Source organism: Chinchilla lanigera, unplaced genomic scaffold, assembly GCF_000276665.1.
Source record: "Chinchilla lanigera isolate Chin_1 unplaced genomic scaffold, ChiLan1.0 scaffold00046, whole genome shotgun sequence".
Taxonomy (NCBI): Eukaryota; Metazoa; Chordata; class Mammalia; order Rodentia; family Chinchillidae; genus Chinchilla; species Chinchilla lanigera.
This window is the reverse complement of record NW_004955447.1, coordinates 13,364,634-13,376,096: the sequence shown is the minus strand read 5'-3', so window position 1 is coordinate 13,376,096 and position 11,463 is coordinate 13,364,634. Positions and strand designations below refer to the sequence as shown.

The following is an 11,463-nucleotide window of genomic DNA, read 5'->3' as shown; positions in this document are numbered from 1 at the left end:
GATGTACTTGATATTGATTAGTACAGATTCTTACCACTTGGCTAAAACCAACCTAAGTTACTGAATAGTTTTTGTTCTAAGGGTCTATCTTGGTATTTAATACAGAATGCTTCTATGTTTACATATAAAAATGATCCCAGATCAAAGTTTTACATTTTTCATAGATAACCAGCCAACAGCAAAAAAAAAAAAAAAAAAAAAATCTAGAGAGAAGGAAGAATAGAACCAGTCTCGAAAGAGACAAAGAATGGTAAAAAGTGTCTGGGAATAACTTGCTTGGAAATATGTAGCCAAAGCAACAATTTCCTTCCCAACAGAGGCATATCGATGAGTTTACGTATCGTAAACACAATGTGCCCAGCCTTAAAAATCTTTTTCTTGTAATTCCTATAAGTAAGAATAGTCCAAGGTAAAATATGTACTTAGATCCAGATACAAGAATGGCAAACTGTCAGGAATTTAGGTTGTGGATTCATTTTATTGACCTCCAGCAAATGTATTCACAGCTCAGTATCACTGAGAAAAACAGAGGTTCAAATTGCTGTCTCTATTTTCATCAAAGCATTATCACATGTGTAAAAAGTTAGTTAGGTCACGCAGTTGAAATGTTACGAGCATCCGAAGTGGGCTATGTAGATCTAGATTATAATGAACATGGGAAGAAGGTAATTGGTTTACAGCACGGTGAAAGTTAATGAAGTCAGCAGAAGCAGCCTATTATGCAGAGACATCTATGAGGATCCAAAAGAAACAGTTTGCTCCTATTTGCAAAATGACTTTGAAAATTCATCAGCTGACCTCACTGTATACATCAATAAATTCTGTCGTATTTGGAGAAAAGCCTGGGAAATGAAGCATCACCAGAATACTAGCAATGTTTATAAGGTCTGCAGCAGTAGAGCTAATGTTATCATTGTGTAGAGGGTCTGTGTTGTGCCACGGCATAATTAGGTTTGGTGTGTTCTCATTTTCAATTAAAGTGATCAGTTTAATTCACCTTTCCTCCAGTTACTACCAAGCTAACTTTGATAGCATTAAAGGCTTAGAAAGACTGTGTCATTGTGTCTTGTAAGTCTTTAGGATATTGTTTTATTTCTCCTTTTTCCTCAATGTGAATATAACTCTTCCTTTACTGTACATAAGAAACTAATTCTAGACAGCCAGTGTTCACTAAGAGCCTGCGGTACATCAGAAAAAGAGTGAAAAAAGTGAAAATGCATGAAAGAGTGTGCTGAATTTTGAGTTGGAAGGTCATAGTGGCAAAATTATAAGATTGAGAGATGCAGAAATTGAGGCTATTTACTGCAGTTAAAGCACGAGTGTAGATATTCATGGGATCTACATCCTGGAACTTTCATTTTACCGTTACATAACAGTTAAACGATCAACCGTATAAAGTAATAAGAAACAGGACTTTACAAAGGCTTTCTATTGGCAGCACACCGGAGAAATTCTGCGTCCCCAAGTGTCACAGGTAACTCAGAAGTGAGAATTAAAACAACAGGTCTGTGATATACCAGTGTACTTTACAAATGAGGAACGAAGGACGCAGGAACTTTCTGGAGTAGGACGAGGGGTAAAGACATGTGCCTGGGTCTTAGCCCCTCAGCAAGCTAATGACATACATGCCGAAAAAGAAAGAAAATGAAAAGTTTTTACTAGAAAGACCATCACTTGTCTAGGATTGCTGAAGCTAAACATACGTGAAATCTATGGATTAAAAGGGCACAGCTCTCTAATGTTACACAAGAGAGGCCATCATTTGTGTACAATATGGAGACGTTTCAATGCTTAGATGTTATCTTCTATATAAATGAGGTGACGACAAACCTTAGTTAGAAATCCCATCTCTTACCCTGGGCCACCGTGTGCTTGGTGATAGGAGAAAAGACCCAAGAGGCTGAAATGAAGGATTCAGACCTTTCGGTATTTCACCTGTACCTCACGATTATGTTCTTGAAACTATTGATAAAGTTGATAATGGGAAATATTTCTAACTGCTGTGAGTGTGGTTCATGGTACAATTCTTTCTATTGTCTCAGGTAAAAGCGAAAATGTTCTCAGAAAAGATAAATCTTTCAATAGTATTGGAAACTTAGGAATGCAGAAAAATTTTAATGAACTGAAGCAATCTGTGCTTCCACTGTGCTTCACTTTAGTGCCCTCTAGGCTCATTTCTTAGCTCCTGCTTCTTCGTCCCTGTACATGTGCTGCTGCCTGTGCAAGTAGAGCTGAGGACAGCAATTGCATTTGAGGGATGTGGTCATTTTAGGAAATTCATTGAACACCATTTTGGGAAGAAGGTAATGTAGAATGGGTAGGATCACTATTGGCATCTTAAAGGGGATTGATGTGTCTTTAAACTTGGTATTATAAAACAACATCTGCCCTTACTAGTAGCCTGTCAGTTCCCTGTACGTTTATTCTATCAACAGTAAACTTCTTTTTCTTGCATATTCCTTGTCTTTATTTTCCCCTTTGCATTACAGTAGTACACATCAAATTTTCTATGTGCCTTTATATTTTTAACTGTCATCCGGTTTTTTCAACATAACTGTATTTTCATTGTCTCCTAAACCTTATGCTTCATTGCTTTAGAATCTCGCTCTTTCTCTCTTTCCACATACACAGAGTTATACATTTAGAACATGTGCGTGTACAAGTTATCTATATCTACATCTATATATCAAGACTATTTAGCTCAATGAATTTCACAGTTTAGTTTCACCTATTTTAAACATATTAACTTTTTGCGGCTGTCTTTTAAATATTTCTGTCTATCTATGTGTCTATATCCATCCTTCTATCTATCTATCTATCTATCTATCTATCTATCTATCTATCTATCTATCACCTATCTATCTGTCTTCCTCTCTGCCTACCTACCCAACGTGCTATCATCACCATCTATTTATGAAGAGGAACCAGAGATATAGGGAAATGTGGCACAATGATAGTTAAGAAAAATATGTTGATTCTCTAACTGTATTTCTGGTCACTTTGGTGAAATAAAGCTTAGTTTCAACTAAGATTTTACACTTATTTGTATGATCCATTGATTACTTCATTTTTCAATGCTAGACTCATATAATTTTTTGTATACCTAGGAAAACATACAGTGACTACTACATAATAGAAACTTAATATGTTGTTGAGTAAAAAATGCATTTGTTGAATAGATAATTGGTCAACTTAGGCTAATCTTTTCTGCATGATAAAAGGTGTCAGAAAATAATTTAAATGGACTTTGCAGTTAGAAGTAGCTGGTGTCTCTACCAGAAAAGTTTTAATTGTGAATGTGAAGTTCTACAATTTCCGTGTGTAACAGGAGGTGAGGGTGTGGATACTGTGTAAGTCTTTAATTCATTTGTGGGCCCTGACTGTGAATAGGCAATAAATAAACTGAGTCATTATTGAAATCAATTTAGAGTGATTGAAACATATGGTGAACATTTCTTAAGATACTATAGTGAAAGAAACACGCTCGGTTGTTCTCTTTGATGTCTTTATGAGGTGTGATGAAAAATTCAGTGAATGCTGTGGCCCAGCGCTGTCCAACAGGAGAGGAGGCTCCTCATTCTCTTTATCTACTAGACCGGGTGCCATGTGACTTCTGGCTCTTCCCCAAAGTGAAAACGACCATGAAGGGTGAACTCTGTGGACGGAGCCTGGGCATTAAGGCGATAAGGAGAGTGCAAGTAAAGACACTCAAGAGGCCCTCCAGGCCTGTGTCAGAAAATAGCAAGGATGATGGGGTATGCATGTGCAAAGAAAGGGGAAGTGTTTAGGGGTGCAGTAACAATCTGTCATTTACTGCAATAAATATGTTTTATACATTTTCTGCATTTTCTGATCCCACTGCATATCACAGCACAGTATAGAGACCAAAGAGATGAAAGAAGCAAATTCTTAATCGCTCACCCAGAGGTTCAAACTACAACCGCCTCCTGTCTAGAACACCATGGAAAGCTCTTTTTGAACAATTTACTTATACATATTCCGCTGGTCTTGTTCTCCCGACATATGGTCCCAAGGTGCTGATGGAGTAGTTCTGCCATATCTCTGCGTAAACTGTCCAGTAGCTTTCCCTTTACCTAAGGCTGTAAACAAATTTCCCAAAGATGTCCCCAAAGGTCCTACAACCTCTGGCTTTTGCCCCATTCTCAAATCATTTTCTTCTGTTTTCCCCTTAAGTTCTCTATTCTACTAATGCAGATTAAGTTTAGAATCTTAGATTCTTCTCTGTTTTATTTTCATTTCTGGAACTTTCTTCCTTTTCTCTTGTCCAGTTAAGGTGTACGAATCTTCCATATCTTAACTCCAGTGTTACATTCTCAGAGATTTCTCTAAGTTCTCTGAAGGCCTTGCATTACATTAATATGGTTGCTTTACAACGTTTAACTCATTTATAGTTGTGTTCACTTGTGTGACTGTTTATTAATACATGCTCTCCCGGAAGATCAGGGGCTCTGGGAGGCAGGCTCACATCCTTCTGTGGTCACCACCATTCCTCTAATACCCACACTGTGAGCATACTGCAAGTGCTCAGCGCATTCATCTTGACGGAATAAATGAAAAATATTTCTTTAAAAGATTGAATAAAGAAATTTCAAAATACTTGTCCAAGAATTGGATATTCATTTAAAAAGATTTTTCAGTTGTAGGAAAAGGAAAAATATGGTTGTAATGCAAATTATTATTTTCATGTAGTGGAAAGACTGTAACATCCTCTTCTAATGATTCCTATCAGAATAAGGTAATTGTGTATGGAGGGTATTTATAAAGAAAACTAAAGTGCAAAATGGTTATTTTGGAAAAGTAAGGAGTAAATTTCATTAAAATCTGAAGTAGAAATAAAGACATGCACAAAATTGGATGATCCTTTTTTCAATCCTCTGTCCCCTGATGTTTTAAATGGATGTTGAAATCTTAACATATGGGGACCAGGGATATAGCGCAGTGGTACAAGCACCTGCCTGGCAAGTGTAAAGTCTTGAGTTCAATTCTTGGTACCAAAAAACAAACAAACAAAAAAAACAACAAAAACCCCCACAGTCCCCCGACTAAACTTAACACAGTTTCATCCCTGTTTTTCTTCATTATTTATACTCTCAGTCTAGGTATAATTCATTCATGAAATGGGCATTATTTGGCTGTATAGCTTTTCTATCCCTAATCCAAAACTTAAACCCTAATTGCTTTGTAAGAGAAACAAACTGTATGTTTTAGTCAGAAAAGGCTATGATAGAATCACAATTAATTTTCATAAACTGGACTATAGGGAGAGAACACCACAAGGCCTTGAAGCTTTTTGATTAACAAGCAGAGGAGTTAGATACTAAATTTAAGTAAGGAATGGATAGTGAGTTAATTAGCACAGTCTTATATACACAGCAATTTAAGCAAATTTCATTTCTTAGTAATGTTTGTGATAAACACACTTTTATTTAAAATGTGGCAAGTAAATACCATTTCTTATAAAAGAAACTTACAAGTTAAACTTTGTAGCAAGAAAAAATCCCCATAGAAAATTTCAAGATAAATGAGTAGAATATTACTGAGGAGTTTTTTCCCTTTTAGCAAGTAAAATAAATTCAATTTCATTATAAGATAAAATATGTACTAGCACAAAACCCCTTAACCGCATGAATCTAATTTTTTTTATTATTTGTGCCTTTATGGTAAGTGGAATACATATTTATAGTTTAAATAACTTCTTTATCTATTTAGCAAATGGTAATGTAGAACTTTATTTTCTCCACATTGCTTATGAAATGTCTTCCTAGTCTCCTTGATTGTTGAAATCATGGTTGTTTATTAATATTATTTTGATGTGGTTTACAGTTTTCACAAGAATTTTAACTGCGATTAAAATAGATTACTTTGGGAAGTAGACAGTTCACATGTTTATATATATATGATAGAGAGAGAGACATGCAACACTTTGGCTTTTTATTTTCACATTTTGAACACCATTTTAAAAACCTCAGGAATTCATTATTTCTTGTTATGTTCACTCTTTTCAACTTTAATTTGCAACATTTGTTGTGTATTGTATTTCTTTTCTGGTATCCTAAGAGATAAACCTCTATGTTTCTTGCAAATTGTTTTGAAGAAAGCATTTCCTCAGCCTTATTATGTACTATGTAAGCCAATTACAAATGTTAGAACTGTTATGAAACCTTGCATAATTTCAACCTCTATGTTCCTACTATATTACCATTTCCAGAAGATAGTTCCTAATTTTTGTTCTGCTCTGGTCAGTTCATATACTTTGAAATATGAGTTCTGTGTGATAAAAAGTATGTGAATATTCTTCTTTACCAGTGGTGTACCTTCTCATCTTTTACTAAGATCAAATTGAAAGCCTCATGGTTTTATAGAGCAGCTGCCTTATAACTACAATATATGTAATATAATGAGGTCTAGAGAAAATAAATACCTTCTTCCTGATTTGTTCTTATACATAAAGTGCATCTTACTTCCTTAATAAATGTGGAAATCCCATACATTGGGAAAATTGTCTCATCACCTCTTATTTTCAGCTATGTTTCAAAACTTGCATAAAACAAATAACCTAATTAACAAATGGCCACATGAACTGAACAGACAGTTCGTGATAAAAGAAGTAGAGATGGCAAATAACATGAAAGATGTCTAACATTTTCGGCATCAGGGAGATATAGATCAAAACTGCGTTAAGATTCCGTGTATTCTTGGCTGCTATCAAGAACACAGAAAGGAATAAATGCTGAGAGAGCTGTGGAAGGAAAATAACCCCATCTACACTGCTGTTGGGGGTGTAAATTCACCGTGTAAATCAGTGCTGGGGTTCCTCAAAAAACCAATACCAATTAGGTATATCGCTCAGTACCTGAGCAAGGAATTCTAATCAGCTCACTCCAGGGATACGCACATACCCATGTTTATCATGCGCCATTCACACTCGTCAAGTTATGGAAGCAGCTTAAGTGTCCATCAAGAGATGAAGGACTCGTGGTACATATATAATGGAGTATTAGTCACTCCAAAGAATGAAACTGAATCATTTGCAGGAAAATGCCTGGGGACAGAGATTATTATTTAAAGTGAAATAAGCCAGACTTAGACATATTTTGCATGCATTTTCTCAAATATAGAGTCCAGAAAGAAAGAAAGAAAGAAAGAAAGAAAGAAAGAAAGAAAGAAAGAAAGAAACAAAAAAAGGGAAAGGCAAGATAAAAGTAGAAGAAAGGCTGTTGAGAAAGAGGAAGGAGTTGGACGAATATGCCACAGTGAAACTCTTTATTCTGTACTATTATAATGCACTAGAAGATATTTGCATTAATTTCATTTGGGCAGCATCCAAGATACGGCTTCTTAGAAGTATTGTATTTTCTGCATTAGAGTTAAAGGATTTTTGAGCTATGGTAGTACTTCTTTATAATTAAAGAATTCCCACTTTGATTGGTTTTACCTTCTTGCATTCAGTTATACAACTTTGAAGGAAGCAAGTTGTTTCATGCTCTGATATCTTGAGTGTAACATGAGTATTTAAGATACTTTTTAATAATGTAGAATAGTAATACTAGCATAACTTCATAGACTAAGAACAGTAATTTCCCAGTAAGCTTTTGAGTTTTCCTACTGATAACATGTTTAGAAAGATTAGTTTGGTAATGCAATTTAATACTATCCCAGGAAAACATAATGCTTTAATGTCTATCTCTCACACGTTCTATTTTTGGTGAAAGATCTAAGACCTAGATTTCCTAATTAGGGTCAGTAAATCTGTTTAGGTCACTTTCCTTATCACTGGGACACAATACCTGACACCCATAACTTATAGGAGGGGAGACTTATTTTGGTTCATAGTTGCAGAGGTCTCAGTCCATGCAAAATCCGCTAGGTCCAAGTGAAAAGTGGCAGGGTGGGGGGTCCAGCCCGGGAGGAAACTGCTGTAGTCATGGCAACCAGACAGAAGGAAGGAGACTGGCAGGAAACTACGCTCTCTCACAGAGATCTGATCAGCCCTTACCTCCCAACAGGCCTTACTCTCTCTCATCTGATCAGGCCTTACCTTCCAACACCAAAGTCAGCTGTTATGATAATTCCACCAAAGAGTACAGCACCTGCATGATCCAGTCACTTCCAGGAGCTCCCCTGTCAGCAAATGAGGGCTTTGGGGGACTTTCCTGATCTAAATATGAACATAGTTGTACTCTTAGATAATGGTAAATCCTCAGGTCTAGAATGACAAATCTGAACCTTGCTGCTGAAGTTGAATGACCACACCAAGGAGTACAAGAGAAAAATTAAAACATCTGGCTACTTCTAATTGTATCAGTAGATATATGAATGACTTTTATTAATCTCTCATCTATGAAGGAGTGATGTTAAATAAGATCACCCATTTATGTTACTGGCATCACCTGGATCTAATAATTATTTGATAACAAAAAGTGATGAGGTTTTCTCTGGCAGTAATGAGTTTATATGTAATCATTTTATCTCATTTTTTTGTCCCTGCTCATGATGGGATAGCTAAGTCCTTATTCTTCAAAAGAACAATTCCATCCCTGCATGCTGGAGCATACCTTGCAAGCCAGCCAGAAATAGGCACTGTGGGAAGCAAATTTTTCACTAAAGCGAAGAAGACCGGTCACTGGCCTTCCAAATGTTCTTTTCATTACCATCTATCAAAGTAATGGAAACCTAGCTGAAGGAATCTTGATGGTGTGAAAGCAGCTCACAACATTTATAGTGTCGGGTCAGTATTTGTGGACCAATCATCGGAGGCAAATAGAGTCACAAATGCAGCTAGTTTCTGAGGACCGATCCAAACATCCTGGAACCCAAGAGGTTAAGACAGGTAAACTGATCTCTCTTTCTTATATTAAGCATTAAAATAGTTAAAAGTATCTAGTGCACAGAGAGAAACTTAATAATGTCTACATTGACCATCAGCATGGAACAAACTTGCAGTGTTTTGGGATCTAGTTCTTCTTGTGGTCTTATTTTCTACCACTCCTGCTGTGGTCCTTGATGTTTTAAACTAATGATGCGCTGCTTCTGAAGGGCTGTGTATATGTCCAACTACTTCCATCATTTCTGTGTGTCAAAATGTAGTTCCTTCTGCGACTTATTCCAAGGAGGCCTGGCTTTAAAAGTATCAGTTTCCTTTAGGTGGCACTTTCCAAATGGTCTGCAAAAATGTTTTCTGATCACATAGACAGGATCATTCCTATTTATGTCACACGATCTGGTTTGAAAAGAATTCAATGACAATGCCACAAGTGGAGAAGGAGGAAATTGCCTCACGTAAACAAAAGTATGCACGATTACATCACAACTCTGTGTTGATGAATGATTGATTTAAAGATTAATGTTATTCTCAGGTCATTAAGCTCTCTTGTAATTTAACACGTTAGATATTGAATTTTGGGTCTGAGGCATCTGTTGAAATTTATCTCATGTAAATATCCTTTAAAGCTTTGTTTTTTGTCAAGTTGAAATTTTTATTAATTTTGAATTTATCATTTTTGAGTTTGTTGATTATGTTTTAACTGGCAATTTCTCATAGCAAGGTAATTTATAAAGAAATTTTATTGCTTTTTTCTCACCTGCAGCAGAATTTCTTCCAACTGTGGTAGAAGAAATATATTTTAAAAGGATGAAAAAGATATTCTGAGACCTCCACTGTGGAAGACCTGAGTTAAAATAATGATTTTTCATTCATTACACTTCATTTCAGAATGGGCGTCTGAGTATACACAAGTCTCATTAACTTCACATGCACAATTAACACCAAGTATTTATTCAAAATATTTACCTTTAAATGAGAAAATATTTGACTCTAGATGCATACTATATTATATTCTGCAATATAGATCACATTATGTTCTGCAATACAGTATTTTCTATACTGTATTGTATGGAAAACAACTGCAAAAATGATGTTTGTGTCTAGTATGCAGTAGAAGTTTAGACATACATGTCATGCACTAGGACATGGTTGAAATATGAAAAGATAAAATAGTAATCGAAAATACACATGTGGCTTCTCTAGGTTTCCTATAGCATAAAAGTAGGTTTCTATATTTTCCTAGATCAACAATAAAGGTACAGAAACAACTGTGGCCTTGTCGTCTGTGGCTTACATGGGAAATATCATTTTGTTACGAAGCATGCAGGCACTAAATCGGCTGTTGTTGGTAGTTCTATGTATACGGGATATGACATTACACTGACTTTCTTATGATCACAAGATGTCTATACTACCTCAGAGGATCATATTCTCAAAATACGTCCAAAGACAGCAATGTATCTGCTATTTTTATCAATGAACAAGGGTTTCCTTACATTACATAATACTCACCTTTTATCTCCTTGCCCAGAATAATAGGTTGCATCATACCCTGCTGTGAATAAGATTGCCAAAGTCTGTACTGTATGTATGTAGAAAAAGTGGTCAGCAAGATCAAAACTAGCTTACGCTAATTATGCTAATTTCCATGGGGCTAGTCACTAGAAAATCTTGAACAAGATTAGCAAGTGAGAGGCATATAATATGGCTATCAGGCAAAATCAAATAATTTTAATGAGAAGAAAATAACATGACCAGAAAAACTAGCTATTGTGTACAGTTGCCTTGAGTCAATTCATAAATAAAAATATGCATTCTCAATAAAATTATAGATTCAATGTAATTATTTGAATTATGATGATACCATTTGGAAAGAAGTTAAATATGCAATGGTCAAAGGCAGGCAAGTAATCGTGTCTTCAGTTTCAGAGGAAAAAAAGATGTTTCTCATTTTGTTGGTGTTGACATTTGTAAAGACGAAAAGCTGAGGAATTCTGCTGTCATTTGACTGGACACCATGAGGTAGTGTAGAATGACGCTGAAGAGCTGATATAGATTTTGGAACCTGGCTTCACAGCGCGTAAATGGAACTTGACCAACGGACGTGGAGGTTATTAGATATTATTTCCAGTTTCCCTCTACAGATATATGACCCAGAATGTCAAATGACTTCTTTATATAAAGAGACATTTCTCTCTTTGGCAACAAGACAGTGTTTATCCTCTGGTTCCACTCTTTATATAGATGTCCATGGGCATTTAAGTTTAGTAATTGTAAAGTTCCTTTATAAAAATTGAAAAATGCAAATAGAGTAGAGTGATATTATTACAGGCCAGGGCAGAATCTGGAATATCTTTGTAACTCAGCATAACATGTATTTTCAGCCATTAGATTATTTGTGTCTTTCACCGTATACAATTTAAGGGGCATAAATGGTGATGAACATGTATTACTGAAACCTGCTTCACCTCATTTTTTCCGTATTCCATTCCTAACTAAGACCTTTGCTGATATTTCAGTCCTTTTTAGCTACACTAATATACTGACTAAGTGATTTAAATAGTTGTATTCCATAAGCATTAAAGATACTCTTAGTCTTTCATTTTATGTTATTGTAC

The 11,463-nt window shown here is 35.6% G+C and overlaps 1 long non-coding RNA gene across 1 annotated transcript; it reads left to right on the top strand.

Moving 5' to 3' along the window:
- The first annotated feature begins 1,401 nt into the window (after window positions 1-1,401).
- LOC102022866 lies at window positions 1,402-10,599 on the top strand. The gene is made up of 3 exons (XR_262424.1): window positions 1,402-1,474; window positions 8,524-8,851; window positions 9,609-10,599. It is a non-coding gene; the product is annotated as an uncharacterized LOC102022866 (long non-coding RNA).
- The last annotated feature ends 864 nt before the right edge of the window (window positions 10,600-11,463 follow it).